The 17,672-nt window shown below is 49.1% G+C and overlaps 1 protein-coding gene across 1 annotated transcript in view; it reads right to left on the bottom strand.

The window, feature by feature from the left end:
• Positions 1-17,672, bottom strand: part of LOC147883009 (glycerol-3-phosphate dehydrogenase SDP6, mitochondrial-like) — a 38,076-nt gene that overhangs the window by 18,553 nt on the left and 1,851 nt on the right. The gene's annotated exons all lie outside the window — the stretch shown is intronic.

Raw genomic sequence — 17,672 nt, 5'->3', positions numbered from 1 at the left:
GGTTTGGCTGATCTCATGTATGAACGGATGCCTTTTGGTCTTCTTAATAATCCCCACATGTATCAGCGAACGATGTCCGCAAGTACCAGACCAAATGGTGGGGAGGCCACCAGGGTGACTCAAAGACAAGACCATGAAGCAGCAATGGAAGCAATGGAGGCACACGACATGGATGCCTCACACCAAGAAAATGACCATGGGGTCACAACAGAGGAGGAAGAGGATACTATGCAAGAAGATGATGAGCGGGCGGAGCATAATGATGGTACTGAAGAAAACACTCATGAATCTATGGAAGAAGAAGATGACCACATAGATCATGGGCTGGCTGAGTATAATGATGGTATTGGAGAAGACACTCATGGATCTGCAGAAGAAGAGGATGACCACCTACTTACTGATGTCATTCAGGCAGGCGGTGCTGGAAATGACTCTTGGAAGGGTTATTGAATCCATTGTGCAACCTGACCAACCTAGGAGGGGTCAAGAGACCGGACAATTTGAAGGAGCTGTCCACATTCACACTGGAGTTTGGAACTTCAGACCTTCAAGGCAAGCCCACAGCATACAGGGAGAAGAAGATGTCGCGGACCTTGTTCTACTCGACTTATGTATGTCAGAAGCTGACCCCCCAGCAACACAGGAGGTTCCCGAAACTACATACGAGGTGGTTGGACTACCATACAGAGGAATGCTCAAGCAAGCGCAAAAAGGAAAGAAGAGAATGGGCCCAAGTGCTGCCTCTACAGTTCAACCATTTCCAGAACATACCCAACCATCCTATCTGAGCTCCTGGATGGAAGAAGTAGTGGGGAATTTTTCTCTGGATGATTCTCCTGCGCACCCAGCAGTGGGAGTAGAAGAACCGAACAACTCCACATCAGGAAGCATACCTCAGGTTGACCATGCCAGGGATTGGAGGTATCTGAACATAGGGACAGAAGACCAACCACGACATCTTAAGGTAGCCAGTTGGGTCTGGGAACATGACTATCTCCTTGCTGCATTGTCTGATTTTTTTCAAGAGTATGTTGATGTCTTTGCCTGGTCATATAAGGATTTAAAGGGAGTACCCACTGAGTTCATGGAACATCCAATCGATCTATATCCGGAAGCAGAGCCGGTGATCAGGGGACCATATCGCATGAATCCTAACTATGGCAAGGCTGTCCATGCTGATATTCAAAAGATGGAGCAAGCAGGGTTGATCTACCCTGTTGACTACTCCGAATGGCTTAGTGGCATCGTAGTGGTGCCCAAAAGAGAGACTGGAAAACTCCGAGTTTGTGTCGACTATAGGAGTTTGAATACCGCCACACGTCGGGATAGGTTTCCTCTCCCCTTCACTGACAGGGTGCTAGAAACCGTAGCTGGTCATGCTCTCTACTCCTTCATGGATGGATATAGTGGGTATAACCAGGTTCGGGTGCAAGAGCAAGATCAGTTAAAGACTACCTTCGTCACCCAATGGGGAACTTATGCTTACCGGATGATGCCTTTTGGTCTATGCAATGCACCGGCCACGTTTCAACGTCTTGTCACCAAACTCTTCCAAGAGAACATCGGAAAGTTCCTTGAGGTATTCTTGGATGACTTCTCTGTGTTCAATGGTAAGAATGCTTCTCACCTCGAACCTGCTATTCAGACTGATCACATGAGTAAGTTGAGGTGGGTTTTTGATAAGTGCAGAGAAGCTAGGTTGTGCTTGAATCCGGACAAATGCTTCTTCCTCGCCTTGCGAGGGGTCCTCCTTGGCCACATCGTCTCGGCTGAGGGAATGACCACGGACCCAGCAAAGGTGGAAGTGATATTGACCTTGCCTATTCCTCGCACACCTAGAGAAGTCAAGTCTTTTTTGGGACATGTGAATTATTATAGAAGATTCATCAGGTCCTATGCCGACATAGCGGTGGCGTTGACGGAACTCCTTCAGCAGGAGCAGTCCTTCAACTGGTCGACACCTCAACAACTGGCGTTTGACAACCTCAAGGATCGTCTAGTAAAGGCACCCATCTTGCGGCAACCTCAATGGGATGTCATTTTTCATGTGCATGTAGATGCAAGTGGGTTGGCGATTGGGGCGATATTGGCCCAACCAGATGAAGAGCACAAACTCGACCTACCTGTGTACTTCGCAAGCAGACAGAAAGAAACTATAGCACCACTGAACGCGAGGGCTTGGGCATGGTCTATGCCATGACAAAGTATCGGCACTATCTCTTGGGCAGTAAGTTTATCATCATTACTGATCATCAAGCTCTCAAGTACTTACTGAACAAACCAACGCTTGGGGGGAGAGTGAGCAGGTGGATTCTTGACTTTGACATCCTAGTGAGAGCAAGCCAATTGCATCAACCAGCAGACCACTTATCAAGGATCTCTTCAAGTGAAGCAGCCATAGGAGTTGATGATGACCTTCCAGATGCGGGCCTCTTCCGTGTCGATGCCACAGTACCAAAAGATGACTGCCTGTTTGCTGTGGACTGCTTTCCCCCATGGTATGCAAACATTGTACACTTGTTGTCTACAGGGGAGTTCCCCAAAGGGTTAACTCCAGCACAAAAGCAGAGGCAGATTGTTCAGGCTGCTCCTTTCAAACTGATCGCGGGTCAGCTGTACAAGTTGGGGAAGGACCACATTTTAAGGAGGTGTGTGCTCCCTCATGAAACACAAGCCATCCTTCAGGAGGCTCACTCAGGAATGGGGGGAGGTCATATGGCACCAGAGGCCACTGCTAGAAAGATAATGCGCTCTGGGTTGTGGTGGCCAAAGCTATTCCAAGACTGCTACGCTTATGTGCGCCGCTGTGACTCATGTCAAAGAGGGGGGCCGAAGCCTACCCGACGGGAGTACCTTCCTCTTCAGCCATCCAGCCCTGTACCACCCTTCTATAGATGGGGATTGGATTTTGTTGGACCCATCTCTCCTGCAACTCGAAGAGGGAACAAGTATGCTCTGATTGCTACCGATTATGGCACTAAATGGGTGGAGGCTAAGGCAGCGAAGACCTGCACTGCTCAAGTTGTGGCCTCATTCTTGTATGATCAAATCATTTCTAGGTTTGGATGTCCTGTGGAATTGATGAGTGACAGAGGTACCCACTTTCTCAATGATGTCATCACTGACCTCATCACCCAACTGCAAATTGTTCACAAGACCTCTAGTTCATACTACCCTCGAGCCAATGGTTTGGCCGAGAGCTCCAATCGGACCATGTCTCATATTGTGGCTCGGTTATGCCTTCATTCCTTGGCAGATTGGGATATTCTACTACCAGCTGCTCTTTTTGCTTACAGAACAGCATACAAGGCTAGCACTGGATATTCACCCTTCCAGCTAGTTTACGGCTTGGAGGCGGTTATGCCCTATGAGTTCCACATGAAGACCACTAGGGTCATGGCAGAGATGGATGATAACTTGGAGGCATGCACACTTGAGAGATTATGGGATCTTGAAGCCTTGGATGAACATCGTCGTGAAGTGATCCTTGCTCAGGAAGTCTGGCAAAGAAGGCAGAAGGCATGGCATGACAGAAATCTCAGGAAGAGGGAATTCCAAGTTGGCAGCTTGGTCTTGTTATATTCCAGTAAGTTCCTGAGCATAAACCCAAATTTGTCAGTGGCTGGACAGGGCCCTTCTTTATCACAAGGATTATTCCCAGTGGAGGGGTTTATTTGGCCACCTTGGAGGGCAAGAAGTTACCAGCACCTGTGAATGGCTCACGGGTAAAGAAGTATCATCCACATTGACTCTCTCTCTTTGGATAAGGATTTCCATTCCTATTAGTTGAATTTCTATTTATTCAAAAAAAAAAAAAAACAACAACAATGTATTCCCTTTCCTAACCCTGTCAAGCTTCTACTCTCTGCCCAATTGCACTCCTTGGTGGGAGACCAATAAAAACTGGGTTTCTCCTTCTCTGGCAAGACGGAAACAACCCTTGCCTTCTCTGACACACACTTCTCCTTAATCCCTCTTCACCCCTGCCACTCAGGTTGAACCTCTATTCACCCCTGTTCACCCATGTTCACCTCCAAGTCACCCTTGTTCACTCCTAGGTCACCCCTGTTCACTCCTATGTCAACTCCCCATGTTCACCTCTCTGTCACCCATGTTCACTCCTAGGTCACCCCTGTTCACTCCTAGGTCACCCCTGTTCACTTCTATGTCAACTCCCCATGTTCACCTCTCTGTCACCTATGTTCACCTCCAGGTCACCCCTGTTCACTCCTAGGTCAACCCTGTTCACTCCTATGTCAACTCCCCATGTTCACCTCTCTGTCACCCATGTTCACTCCTAGGTCACCCCTGTTCACTCCTAGGTCACCCCTGTTCACTCCTATGTCAACTCCCCATGTTCACCTCTCTGTCACCCATGTTCACTCCTAGGTCACCCCTGTTCACTCCTAGGTCACCCCTATTCACTCCTATGTCAACTCCCCATGTTCACCTCTCTGTCACCTATGTTCACCTCCAGGTCACCCCTGTTCACTCCTATGTCAACTCCCCATGTTCACCTCTCTGTCACCTATGTTCACCTCCAAGTCACCCCTGTTCACTCCTAGGTCACCCCTGTTCACTCCTATGTCAACTCCCCATGTTCACCTCTCTGTCACCCATGTTCACTCCTAGGTCACCCATGTTCACTCCTAGGTCACCCCTGTTCACTCCTATGTCAACTCCCCATGTTCACCTCTCTGTCACCCATGTTCACTCCTAGGTCACCCCTGTTCACTCCTAGGTCACCCCTGTTCACTTCTATGTCAACTCCCCATGTTCACCTCTCTGTCACCTATGTTCACCTCCAGGTCACCCTTGTTCACTCCTAGGTCACCCCTGTTCACTCCTATGTCAACTCCCCATGTTCACCTCTCTGTCACTCATGTTCACTCCTAGGTCACCCCTGTTCACTCCTATGTCAACTCCCCATGTTCACCTCTCTGTCACCCATGTTCACTCCTAGGTCACCCCTGTTCACTCCTATGTCAACTCCCCATGTTCACCTCTCTGTCACCCATGTTCACTCCTAGGTCACCCCTGTTCACTCCTATGTCACCCCTGTTCACTCCTAGGTCACCCCTGTTCACTCCTAGGTCACCCCTGTTCACTCCTATGTCAACTCCCCATGTTCACCTCTCTGTCACCTATGTTCACCTCCAGGTCACCCCTGTTCACTCCTAGGTCACCCCTGTTCACTCCTATGTCAACTCCCCATGTTCACCTCTCTGTTACCCATGTTCACTCCTAGGTCACCCCTGTTCACTCCTAGTTCACTCTTGTTCATTCCTATGTCACCCCCCAAGCTCACTCTCTGTCACCTATGCTCCTCCCTATGTCACCCCTTGTTCCTCCCCTCTTCATCCTAGGTCACTCCTTGCCGCTCCTTGTTCACCCCTCAGTCACCCATGGGCACACCAATGTCACCCCTTGTTCAACCTTGGTTCACCCTTGGTTCATCCCTCCTTCAGCCTCATTCACCCCTATGACACACTCGTCCAATGGCCTATACAGGAGAAAATAAATTCAAGTTCCGATTTTCCCACCGTTTCATTCAAATATTTCCTCTATTTCCTCTTGCCCACACCGCTTTTTCTCTCACCTACCACCTCCCACCAAGGCTATATTTAGCCACCAAATTCAGCGTCGGTCCTTCATCTCACCTCCCAATTCCGACCAGTGCTATATTTAGCATCTGGCTAAACTCAGCGTGGATCCTTGGGATCAGCTCATCCATCGCATCTTGCAGCCCACTCATGCTATTTTTGGCTTACTTTTCTAAATTTGGATCTCTTTGGTTGTGTATTTGTGGCTGTCCCCCCCCTCCAACGAAACCATACGCAGCTCCCTTCCCTCTATCGGTGAATCCTCCTGCAGCCCCTTCCATCAAGATAGCAGCCCCCTCTCCCTCCCTCAGCGATTCTCCTGCAGCCTCCCCTCCAGCGATTTCTCCTGCAGCTCTCCCTCCATAGCGAATTCTCCTGCAGCCCCTTCCATCAAGATAGCAGCCCCTCTCCCTCCCTCAGCGATTCTCCTGCAGCCTCCCCTCCAGCGATTTCTCCTGCAGCTCTCCCTCCATAGCGAATTCTCCTGCAGCCCCTTCCATCAAGATAGCAGCCCCTCTCCCTCCCTCAGCGATTTCTCCTACAGCCTCCCCTCCACCAGCGATAGCAGCCCTCCCTCCATCAACGAATTTTCCTGCAGCTTTCTCCATCAACGAAATCTGCAACGAAATCTGCAGCGCATCCTCCTGGCAGCCCTGGCCTTGGATCGCAACCCCATCTCAGCAGCCCCTCCTGCTGCACGCAGCTCTCCCTGCTTCACCATCTTGCCTTGGATCGCAACCCCATCTCAGCAGCCCCTCCTGCTGCACGCAGCTCTCCCTGCTTCACCATCTTACCTTGGATCGCATCTCCACCTCCTGGCAGCCCCTCTTCTAGTGAATTGTGCCAGCTTCCTGCTCCTTGCCCACCTCCACACCCTGCGCCATCTCCCCTACTCTGCTGGGCTGGGCACGCCCCACTCCCTCTCTCCTGCCAGCTTCCTACTCCCTGCCCACCTCCACATCCTCTGCCATCTCCACTCTGCGCCACCCTGGGCCAACTCCAACCCACTACGCCACCTCTCTCCTTCCACTTTGCGCCACCTCTCCATTGTGTCCTATCTTTTCCAGCTCCATCTCTCTCCTCTTGCGTTCTCCTCGACTCCATCACCTTGCACATACTCTGGTTGCTTATTCCCTTCTCAGCAGACCTCGTCATCAGCTCCCCTCCTCACTATCACCTCGCCAGCTTTCCTCTCTGGACCTCGTCATCGACTCCCCTCCTCGTTATCACCTGGCCAACTCCTTTCTAGCCTCGTCATCTGCTCACCTTCCTGCTTCAGCTCCCCTTCTTGTTATCATCTCACTTCCTAACTTCGTCATCAGTTTCCCTCCCTTTCTTGACCTTCCTGTCATCAGCTCACCCCCTGCTTCGACATCACCTTCCCTCCTTTTCCTGCTTCCTTTCTAGCCTCGTCATCTGCTCACCTTCCTGCTTCAGCTCCCCTTCTTGTTATCATCTCACTTCCTACTTCGTTATCAATTTCCCTCCCTTTCTTGACCTTCCTGTCATTAGCTCACCCCCTGCTTCGACATCAGCTCCCCTTCCTTTCCTGCTTTCCTTCTTGCCTCGTCATCAGCTCCCCTTCCCTTCCTGCTTCCTTTCTTGCCTCGTCATCACTCACCTTCCTGCTTCAACATCAGCTCCCCTTCCTTTCCTGCTTTCCTTCTTGCCTCATCATCAGCTCCCCTTCCCTTCCTGCTTCCTTTCTTGCCTCGTCAGCACTCACCTTCCTGCTTCGTCATCAGCAGCTCCCCTTCCTGCTTCGTCATTAGCTCCTACTTCACCTCTTGTTTCTTCTTCATGCTCGAGAAGAAGTCCAAGTATAAGCCACGGTTGCCCCGAGATAAGCTCTTCATCCCTTTCTATACCGCCATGAAGTCTCAGGCAGCCTCTGCAGTGCACATGACCTCACCCATGCCTACAGCCTCTACAGCTGGGCCGAGTCCATCAGCAAGGCCGACTTCATCAACAGAGCTAACTTCATCAACAAGGCCAATTTCATTGGTAGGGCCAATTTCATCGGTAGGGCCGACTTCATCAACAGGGCCGTCTTCATCAGTGATGCATCCCCATCTTGGTCCGGACATCACTATCATCTCGGATGGAGAGCCACCACAATCAAGACAGCAGCGGGGGGTTCTTTTCCACTCTCAGAGCTCCAGTGCCTCTTCTTCCGACCATGGGGGCTCAAATTACACCCCCTCTACACGAAGACCACATTCAGAAGGGTCGGGTGGGCCAACAGAGATACAGGGCCCTTCGATAACCACCCCTCCTCTCTCCCACATTCGGGTTATGTTTAAACCTCTTCTTGATCCAAACCTCAAACTATCCTCGGTATTGACATCTTCCGAGATCCAGACCCTGGGTCTAACTGAGTTCGACAAGGTCATCTTCCCTCCTGTGGATGTGGAACTGTGTACAGGATTCATCAGATCTTATGACTCTATCACAGACACTTTTGAGTTCATGGGCTCCAGGCAGCTTCTCACACCCAATTTGGTCTCACAGTACATGGGGCTCCCTGCTTTCCCTATTCAGCCTCCTTTTGACGATTCACCACATCTCCTTTCATTCCTTTCACAGTGCAAACCCAACAGGAGGGGATATGATTGCAAGAAGGTTTTGGAAGGTGGAAGCAGAGAAGCAGTGATCACACGCTACTTCACTCGCTTCTATTCAGCACCAGGGCATTACTACATCACGAAAGGTATCCGTCCTGCTCTCAATGCTCTCTTCACCATCACTCAGTATGATTTTGCATCCCTCTTTTATTCAACATTCCGGGCCACTGTTCGAAATCGCACACGCAGAAGCACACACACCTGTACTTGTGGACCTCACCTCACTTACCTCTTGCACCAGTGGCGGGCTGCAACACCTGCACTCTTTCCTCCACCTTCACATACTTCATCTTCTCCTCACCGCCCACCCTCCGCTCCTATGATCCCCCACTTGAGATCAGCTCCACTGGCCCTTAGTGCGGCCCCAGCATCCTCGGCCTCTGCTGCATCAGTCTCTGTCCTCTCTTCCTCTCCAGTCTCCATACCCACTCTTGCTCCACCCACATCTGCAGCACAGGTTTCTGAGCCATCCCCTCTTGGGCCAGCCTCTGGAGCTTTGCCATCCGTTGCTCATGCAGGAGTCGCCTCTCCATCCATCCCATTCGAGGCAGATTTTGATTTCCCTGATGATGTTCTCCCGGTCACTCCCCTGCCCTCCTCACGTCTCACGCACCATGGCATGACATTACCACTTACCCCCCCCGCAGTCATGACCATTCCCCCTCCGATCATCTCATCAGGGTCAGTAGGGTGCAAAGATATGCACATTGGCCCCCCAACTCAAGGGGATCCCTCGACAGAAGTTACGGCAGCAGGCACCTCTGCCTTGGAATCTCTTGATGGAGAGGCATCAGAGCGACACAGGTTATTGAACTTGAATCTTACTTTGGGAGTCACTGGTGATGCGAAGACACCACCCCGGGTGTCTCGACGACTGACCGCTGAACCAAGTATGGAGGCTGCTGAACAAGACTTACTGGAAACTCGACCTGGCGAGGTTATTTTTGCTGGGGGTAAGATACCTTTTCCAGCGGATTGTCCTCCACTTCCTCAAAATGATATATTGGATACCTACTTCGCAACCTCCTCAGGAGATCTATTCACCCATGAGGCCCAGATAGAGGAACAGAGCTAGGAACACAAACGGCTGCTGTATGCATTAAAGCGGAAGCGGTCTCCTGTTTGCATGGAGGAGGAGGACCTGGACCAAATTTTCACAACTCCCTTGCAAGAGACAATCGCTTCCAACAAGAAAGTATCCCAAGCTCCAAGCTGTTACCTAGACATCGACACACTGGCTCCAGTGGCAGCTCTCGAGGACCCAGAGCAAGAGGGGATGAAAGCAGCCTTCGAGGAATATGGCGAACTTATTGACATGGCTGACCGAATGACCTATCGGGACAGGTATGCATGGGTTAAAAGATCCCTTCATATGGCTCAGCGCATTATAGATGACAGCTTCATTCAGATGGGTGCCTCCCTCTTTAATACTACGGGTCAGGTTTGCAAGCTTCTGTCACAGAAGCAACACCTCCGCTTGGAACATGAGAAGCAGGTAGCCAGCATGCATAAAGAATGGAATACAACATTGCAGGTGAAAGAAGCAGAGTGGGGAGCAACTCTACAAGCAAGGGAGGCTGCGTGGAAAACTCAGCAGGACGAGTTTCAGCAATGTCTTGCAGCGAAGGAGGCAGAGTGGACAGCCACCAAGAAAGTTTTGGAGGACAATCATTCAGCCCAACAGGCTGAGATCCAGAGGGAGCTTGCAGCCCTACAGGACAGATACACCTCACTGGCAGAGGATAAGCATACTGTGGATCAACAGGTGGAGGTGGTGCGGAGTCAGATGAAGCAGATTCTCGAGGAGGAGGACCATCTCCAAGTTTCACATTCCAAGTTGCAGGATGACTTCCATGGGCTGCAAGCTGAAAATGCTGCTCTCAAATCTCGATGTGATCATTACAGGTCTGGCTACCACAGATATAAATCCAAATATGAGGACATCCGCAACCTCATGGACACAGTCGAGGAAGAGGCAAGGACCAGCCCCAGAACATCAGCACACCCACCACACCCACCCCCTCCCCCTCCCTGACCTTCATCCAGCAAGCAGTAGCTCCTGGATCTTTTAGTTCGGCATTTCTCTTTGCGAGCTCTGTACATTTGGATTCTGCAGTTCTCATGTAAATAAGGAATTTTGGAGTTGTATGGCCATGAGCCAGTTTTTTTTTTTCAGTTTTACAGTTGTAAGGCCATGAGACCTTTCTTTTCAGTTTTGGGATGTCAACCACAAGGTCACTTTCTTATTTGTAATTTATACTTAACTTTCTCTCACACAGATCCTCAGTCATTCACCGGGACGGTGAATGATAGTGGCGGGGGATCTGTTGTACTCAAAGTTTATGGCAACCCACCAAGAGTCACACCTGGGTCACGTCATGGTCACCTCAGCAACATGCCAAGTTGTTAGACCTTGGTCATACCTAGTCGCAGCGTGTTCACATATGTTCACATCTTGGTGACATGGAACAGACTTGGACATGACTTGACATGGACCTGACTTGGACATGACATGGAACAGACTTGGACATGACTTGACATGGACATGACTTGGACATGACATGGAACAGACTTGGACATGACTTGACATGGACATGACTTGGACATGACTTGACCTGGACATGACTTGGGTATGACGGAAGCAATACATGAAAAGAGTGCCAAACCTCAACCTCGACTCACCATGGTCAAAGTCAATCAGAGGGAAATACTGGCGCAATGGTACACGGGATACACCTGTTGGTGCACATGGGAAGCAGTCCAACAGTTAAGAGGCATAGGAAGCAATACATGAAAAGAGTGCCAAACCTCAACCTCGACTCACCATGGTCAAAGTCAATCAGAGGGAAATACTGGCGCAATGGTACACGGGATACACCTGTTGGTGCACATGGGAAGCAGTCCAACAGTTAAGAGGCATAGGTGGTGCACCAACCCTCTCAACCAACTAGTGTCAGGAGCGCAGGAGAACACATGGAGCATGGGATTCACTAACCCAGGACAGGCTGGAGTGTTGCGGAAGCCATCAAGGACAGAGCGGCCCACAAACGGTGGAATGGCTAAGGATGGCTCAGGGTGCAAGAAGACATCCAATAGGAAGAAGGAGAGGAGATTGGTAGCGGGGGGTGGAGCAGAGGAGGAGAAGGTGAAGAGGGGGAAAGGGAAGAGGGGGAGGGAGATTCTGGCAGGGGCGAGAGGCGTGAGTGAAGGAGTGAGAGGCTAGAGTCAAGAGCTCGCCTCGTGTGTATCTTCTAGGGGTGTACCCGTCATCTTGCTTTCTAATGAGTTATGCTACTCTCCGTCTCTGCTCGCTACTCTAAAAATCTCTTTCCGTTGTGTTCCTTTCCCCCCTCCTCTCCCTTCACCTGGTACAACGGACCTGTGTCATGTGCTTGAAGTTCTTGCAGTTCATATCGAGGGTTGGCTTTCGTGATGTTGTTCCGCTTAGGTCTTCTTCTTGCTCACATCACTTCAGCACTTGTACCGCTTGCACATAGTTGACACCATCAACAAGCACTCGCCTACATACCATCCGTCGCATACATACCATCCGTGACACTTATGGTATGTCTTACTCAATTCTCGCACCAGTGGCCCTAGGCCTCCGGTAATACTTCCGGAAGTGTTATGAACCCCCCCCTCAGACAGAGCTACTGAACATTTTGTTTAGTAACAACTCTAAGGACTTCTGGCGGAGATTTCTAGAAGGACGGTCCCCTCCGCCACTCACTGACACCCAAATTTGGTTTGATTATGCACGCACACTTTATGACATCCCAAATCAGCCAGTCCCTAACCTCTCACACATGCCTCGTCCCACATCTTGTATCTTCTTCACTAGAGGAGGGGTAAAGGATGCCGTAATGAAACTTCATAATGGCCGAGCGAAGGATCATGAGGGGCTATGCATTGAGTTCATTGCATATGGGATTAACCTCCTAGCCCCGATCTTAGCAAAGTTTTTTAATGAAGCGGTTTGTTTGGGATTTCCACACACTTGGACCGTTAACACCATCTCACCCATCCACAAGGCAGGGAATCCCATGAGCCCGAAGAACTACACGACCATTATGATTGGACATGTCATGTCCAAGATTTATGCATCAGTACTTGACTCCGAGGTTAGCAGACTTGCAGAGTGTCGAGGACTTAGAGCAGCAGGACAAGCCGGATTCCGACGTGATCATGGAACCATGGACCACATTCTCATGCTCAAATGTATCATCGAGGAGGCAAGGTCACGGAAGCAGAGGGTTTATTGTTGCTTTGTGGATTTTCGCAAGGCATTTGACACGGTCCCGAGAGCCCGTCTCATACGGCGCCTACAGGACTTGGGTTATGACCATGAGATCATTTGGGCTATCATGGCACTTTACGAGAGAGTTTCTGGCAAAGTTCGGACAAGACAGCCGAGATCATGAGTACCATCGGGGTCAAACAAGGGTGTCCTTTGTCACCTACCTTGTTTGGCCTCTACATTGATGAGCTTGAGACAGTGATGCAGACACAGGGGGGTGTAGGTTGCTCTCTTGCGGGCACGCTGATCCAAATTTTTCTCTATGCAGATGACGTGTCTCTCTTGTCTTCCTCAGCAGAGGGGCTTCAGAGACACCTAGACGCACTACAGTCCTTTTGTAAGTCTCATGATTTGAAGGCAACCTGGGTAAAACCAAGGTCATGATCTTCAATACATCTCGAGCCATCATGCATCAGGAGCAGTTCACATTTGCGGGGTCATCTGTTAAGATAGTTTCATCATACACTTATCTTGGGGTTATCTTCTCCAAACCGAGCTTCACTATGAGACCCGCGATGCAAGCACGCTTGAGTAGAGGGTATGCCTCATTGGCCAAGCTAGAGAGGCAATGCTTCCGCTCGCACTTTCAAGATCCACGCACCAAGGGGTTACCTTTTGACTCCTTGGCTCGCCCAACGGGAATGTACGACAGCCCTTGTTGGGGGCCAGACTTATCGGATACAGAGTGGGCCCGTGTGGAGCAGCTACAGGTTCTCATGTTATCACGGATGATTCGTGGTAAGTCATCCGTTCCTCACCAGGTCATTCAGGCTCAGTTTGGGTCACCCCCTTTACAGCTAGATGCTGCATTTCAGGTCATCACATATTTGTACCGAGTTAGGGAATATGAGGATTATACCTCGGGGCATAGCAGGGTACCATGGATAGCTCTATCCTCTTCTATGGCACTTGCAGCAGGAGGAGATCAGAGGTGCTGGTATGCACGTGTAGAGAGATGGTTTGAGCGACTGGGGCTCCACATGGATAGACTACCTCCCTTCCAGTATAGCATGGATGCTCCGTTCTCTCCCCTCTTATCACACGAGGTCAACCAGGTTATCCGCAAGGATCTACTACAGCTACACACTTTTCGGACCTGGTTGGGACCAAGTGAACTCCTAGTGAAGCTTAGCTTCTACAGAGATCACTTCTTGCATATCACAGTGGAGGGTTTCATTGACCCACCAGGATACACACAGATTCACCTACCCCACTCGCTGAGGATCTCTCTTGGGCAGTTCCGGGTCTCTTCACACAGACTTCGCATCGAGAGCGACAAGAGCAGAGTGACTACCCATGGAGCGGCACAGATGCACACTGTGTGACATACAGGAGGTTGAGACAGAGGAGCATTTCATCTTTAGGTGTCCTGTGTACTATGAGATCCGAGGACGTTTCCACTGCCTCTTCAGGGATAGTTATGGGATTTTAGCCCGTTTCCTCTCCTACCCAGACCAGCGGTGTTTGGCAGGTTTCATTCATGAGGCACTTAGACACCGCGAGAGGATACTCCGAGCACGGAGACAAGAGCAGACTTCTTCCTCGGTTGATCCCTCTCAGAGCTCTATCACGGAGTTCTTTCAGCTAGATCACATGGACCCCAACGAGACGAGGCCTCGACATGACCGTGACCCGATAGCTCAAACAGAGGGTCGACACACAGATCACACTTGGAGACATCCCCTCCTTGTTTAGAGTCGGAGCCCGACCGATGGGGGTCACAGTAGCCCTGGTTAGACGCAGAGCTACGACCAGGAGACGTGCCAGGACCGCACTTCTGAGTGGCTGACAGCACTCTATTGTCGACTTCATGCCTCCACTGCCTCATCCATCCTAATATCTTGCTATTGCTGAGGATGATGATGCTGAGATTGATATATGGTCGACCATCGACATGACTATGTTGTACTTAGGACTTAGTACTGCCATTCTGCATTTTTGCATTTTTGGAGAGATCTTGGGTGGAGGTTTGAGTGATTCATTCCCTCTTGATTTCTAACACAATGGCCAGCCCATTCTCAGCTCAATTAGAGTTCGATTTTCAATTTAGTTCAAGCTTTGCTCCAGCTCAGTTACACTCAGTTAGAGCTCAGTTCCAGCTCAATCAAAGCTCAATTTTAGCTCAATGAATGCAATTCCAGCTGAGATAAAGCTTGGTTTTGAGCTCTGATAAAGCTCAATTCCAGCTTAGTTAAACTTCAATTTCCAGCTCAGTTAGAGCTATTATCTCAGCTCAGTTAAGCTTCAGTTCCACTTTATTTTGCATCCAGCTTAGATGCTTATTTGTGCCTCAATTCCAGTGTCTTGGAGCTCCCCTTGTGCATCATGTTGAGGCTCATTTTCCCGTTAGTGACAAACACATTATAGTTGCAATAAAACATGTTTGCTGCCTGAAGCAAACGTTAAACCATTTTTAAACATCTGTTTTTAATCAAAACGTTTTTTGGCCCAAAAACCCTAGCTCTAGAAAAGTGTGGTCTCTGAATATCTAGTATTGGCATTCTGCCGTACAGCCATGGCTGTAGGCTCCTCCATGAAAGTCCTCAAGCAAGCCATGATTGCAAAAATTTTCTCAATGCATTAAATGTAAGACGCTCTCAAAACAACATGCACTTGACGCAGTGTGCGCCGTGTCCTGAAGCCACCTAATGTGAAGATTGCACATAATCTGCATGTATGTTTTACTTGCGATGTGGATTTCGTTGGAGCTGTTGCTACGCGCTGCTATAGTCGGGATGAGAAGCGGGCTACAGGCACTGCTACATGCCGGCTGAGAGGCAAGCTAGAGACGTTGCTGAGAGAGAGAGAGAGAGAGAGAGAGAGAGGTTACATCTTGAGCTGACTATGTTGGGCACTGATGACATCAGTGGGGATGTCATAGTAGCTAGTTCCTGCTATGCATGATGGAGTTTATGGTTTTCAACCTTGTGAGTGACTATCATGAGATTGAAACTGCACTATGTTGTGTTTTTAGAGGATGAGTTTGGGAATGTTCCTGGATTCATCTAGGTATATGGTTAGTCCATACCTAACTTGGGTAAGGAAGCTCCTAGGGATAGTGGGTATTGGTTACGATCAAGTGTCCTAGAGGGCCAAGGATAGGCTAGTAGATGTAATGTGATGGTCAGGGGTTAATTTATGAATACAGATGTTTTGTTCACTTGATAGCTGGCAATCCGCCCATCTTTTCAAAGTTGTAATGACAATCATGTGAGCTTCAGCTGAAATGCATTTCAGGTCCTATTTTGCCCTGAAACATTTTAACAGAAACGATAAGAAAAAGTGTGAAACATTTCAGACAGTCTGAAACACACCGTTTCGAACTACTATATATCCTCAAGTGTCGTGTGTTTCCGCCACTATTTCTTTTTGCCGATTTTCACCTTTAGAGGACGTTTGGAAATTATAGCATTTGGGCCCACGTATACCTTTTCCAGTTTTGATGCATTGAGGGGAAAGCTTCTAGATGATGAGGTGAAGGCAAATAAAGCCATTCAACCTGTGAAGCAAAAATGGCAAAGGTATGGGGTGACTTTGTTTTCATATGGTTGGAGTGATGTGCGAAGTCACTCACTTGAGGGCATCTTGGCATATTGTAGAGGATTTGCCTTCTACATACACTCCATAGAGTGTGGAGTACAGAAAAAAACAAATGTGGGCAGATGCAGTGGAATATGTAGGTCCATCTAATGTTGTGCAGCTTGTTTCAGATAGTGAAAATACCAACAAGGCTGCAGGGGCATTATCGGAGCAAAGGTATCAGAGTTCTTGTGTTGTACATTGTTTAAATAATTTTTATATACCTGTTAAGACTAGAATATATCCAATCGTACAAATTTAGATTTTTTGTTGTTCTAAAGTCCAAAATTAAATAATTTGTTGAAACACATTAGAAAATTGCCTTGCGTTAGGAATATGACTGACAATGGAAGAGCATTGGGTTTATCACATGCCATCATTTTTCTCTTCCTTTGTGAATATGATTGACAATGGAAGACAGGTGGTTGGGTTTATCACACGCCATCATTTTTCTCTTCCTTTGTACCGCAAGTTTGCAAGCAAGGAGCCTTTGAAGCATAGTTACACTGAAATGCATTTTCAAGGCCTATTTTGCCCTGAAACATTTCAGCAGAACATTTCTCGCTTCAAAGACGGCACCTAAAACGTTTCTAAAGGAGCGTGAAACATTTGAGATAGTCTGAAACACGCCGTTTCAGACTGCCCTATATCCTCAAGCGCCGTGTGTTTCCGCTGCTAGTTCTTTTTGACGATTTTCAGCTTTGGAGGTTCCCCAACCCTCCTTGCACTCCCTCCACTCCTTCAGCTTGCACTTCTTCAAAGCTCTCCAGCCCTCCTTCAGCCCATCCACTCCTTCCACCTCTTACAGCACTTCTTCAGACTGTCTCGTTCAGCACTCTCTTCCACTCCTTCAGCCCCCTTTCAGCCCTCTCTTTCAAGTTTCAGCTTCAGCCCTCAGCCTTCTTTAAAGTTTCAACCCTGTAGGAGAAGGCCTCAAGAGCTGAAGCCCTCTTCTATAGCTTCAGCCCTCTTTGAAGCTTCAGCCCCCTCACTCAACCCTCCTTCAGCCCCCTCTTTCGCACTGTGGCCATGGCTTCAAGAGTTGGGATCTTCGAGTTTGAGCCCAAGGGGGAGTTCACCCAAGCAGATTATTGGTGGAGTCAAGTCGATATAAAGGGCTCGTATGACTTGAAGTGGGCAAGGACTATTGCATGGTGGAGGAGCTACTTCAGGTTCTCATGTCGCTACTGCAAAACGGACGACTATTGCATGGTGGAGGAGCTACTTCAGGTACTCATGTGGCTACTGCAAAACGGACTCCTCTTCCCTCTGCCTCTACTACAATTTCTTCTGGGAGTGCACATGTTGGAGCTATTTGGTGGACCTCATTCACCTCTCCCACCTGCACTCGAAGGCCACGTAACTATGATTTATAATAAACTAGATTCATTGATTGTCTAAAGATGCCTTAGATTTAACAAATTGTCATTGCTGGCATGCAAGCTACGAAAGTTGGGAATACAGCTGAGGGTACTTGTTGAGCGACGATCCAATTACAATGTGGCATTGTAATCCAATAGGTTAATTCTGTTATCTAGTTTGGGTGATGGAAGTACTAGAACCAAAGCA

Source organism: Dipteris shenzhenensis, chromosome 28 (genome assembly GCF_047967505.1).
Source record: "Dipteris shenzhenensis isolate YYH24624 ecotype China chromosome 28, Dip_SZ_1.0, whole genome shotgun sequence".
NCBI classification, from domain to species: Eukaryota; Viridiplantae; Streptophyta; class Polypodiopsida; order Gleicheniales; family Dipteridaceae; genus Dipteris; species Dipteris shenzhenensis.
This window is presented reverse-complemented; position numbering and strand designations above follow the sequence as displayed.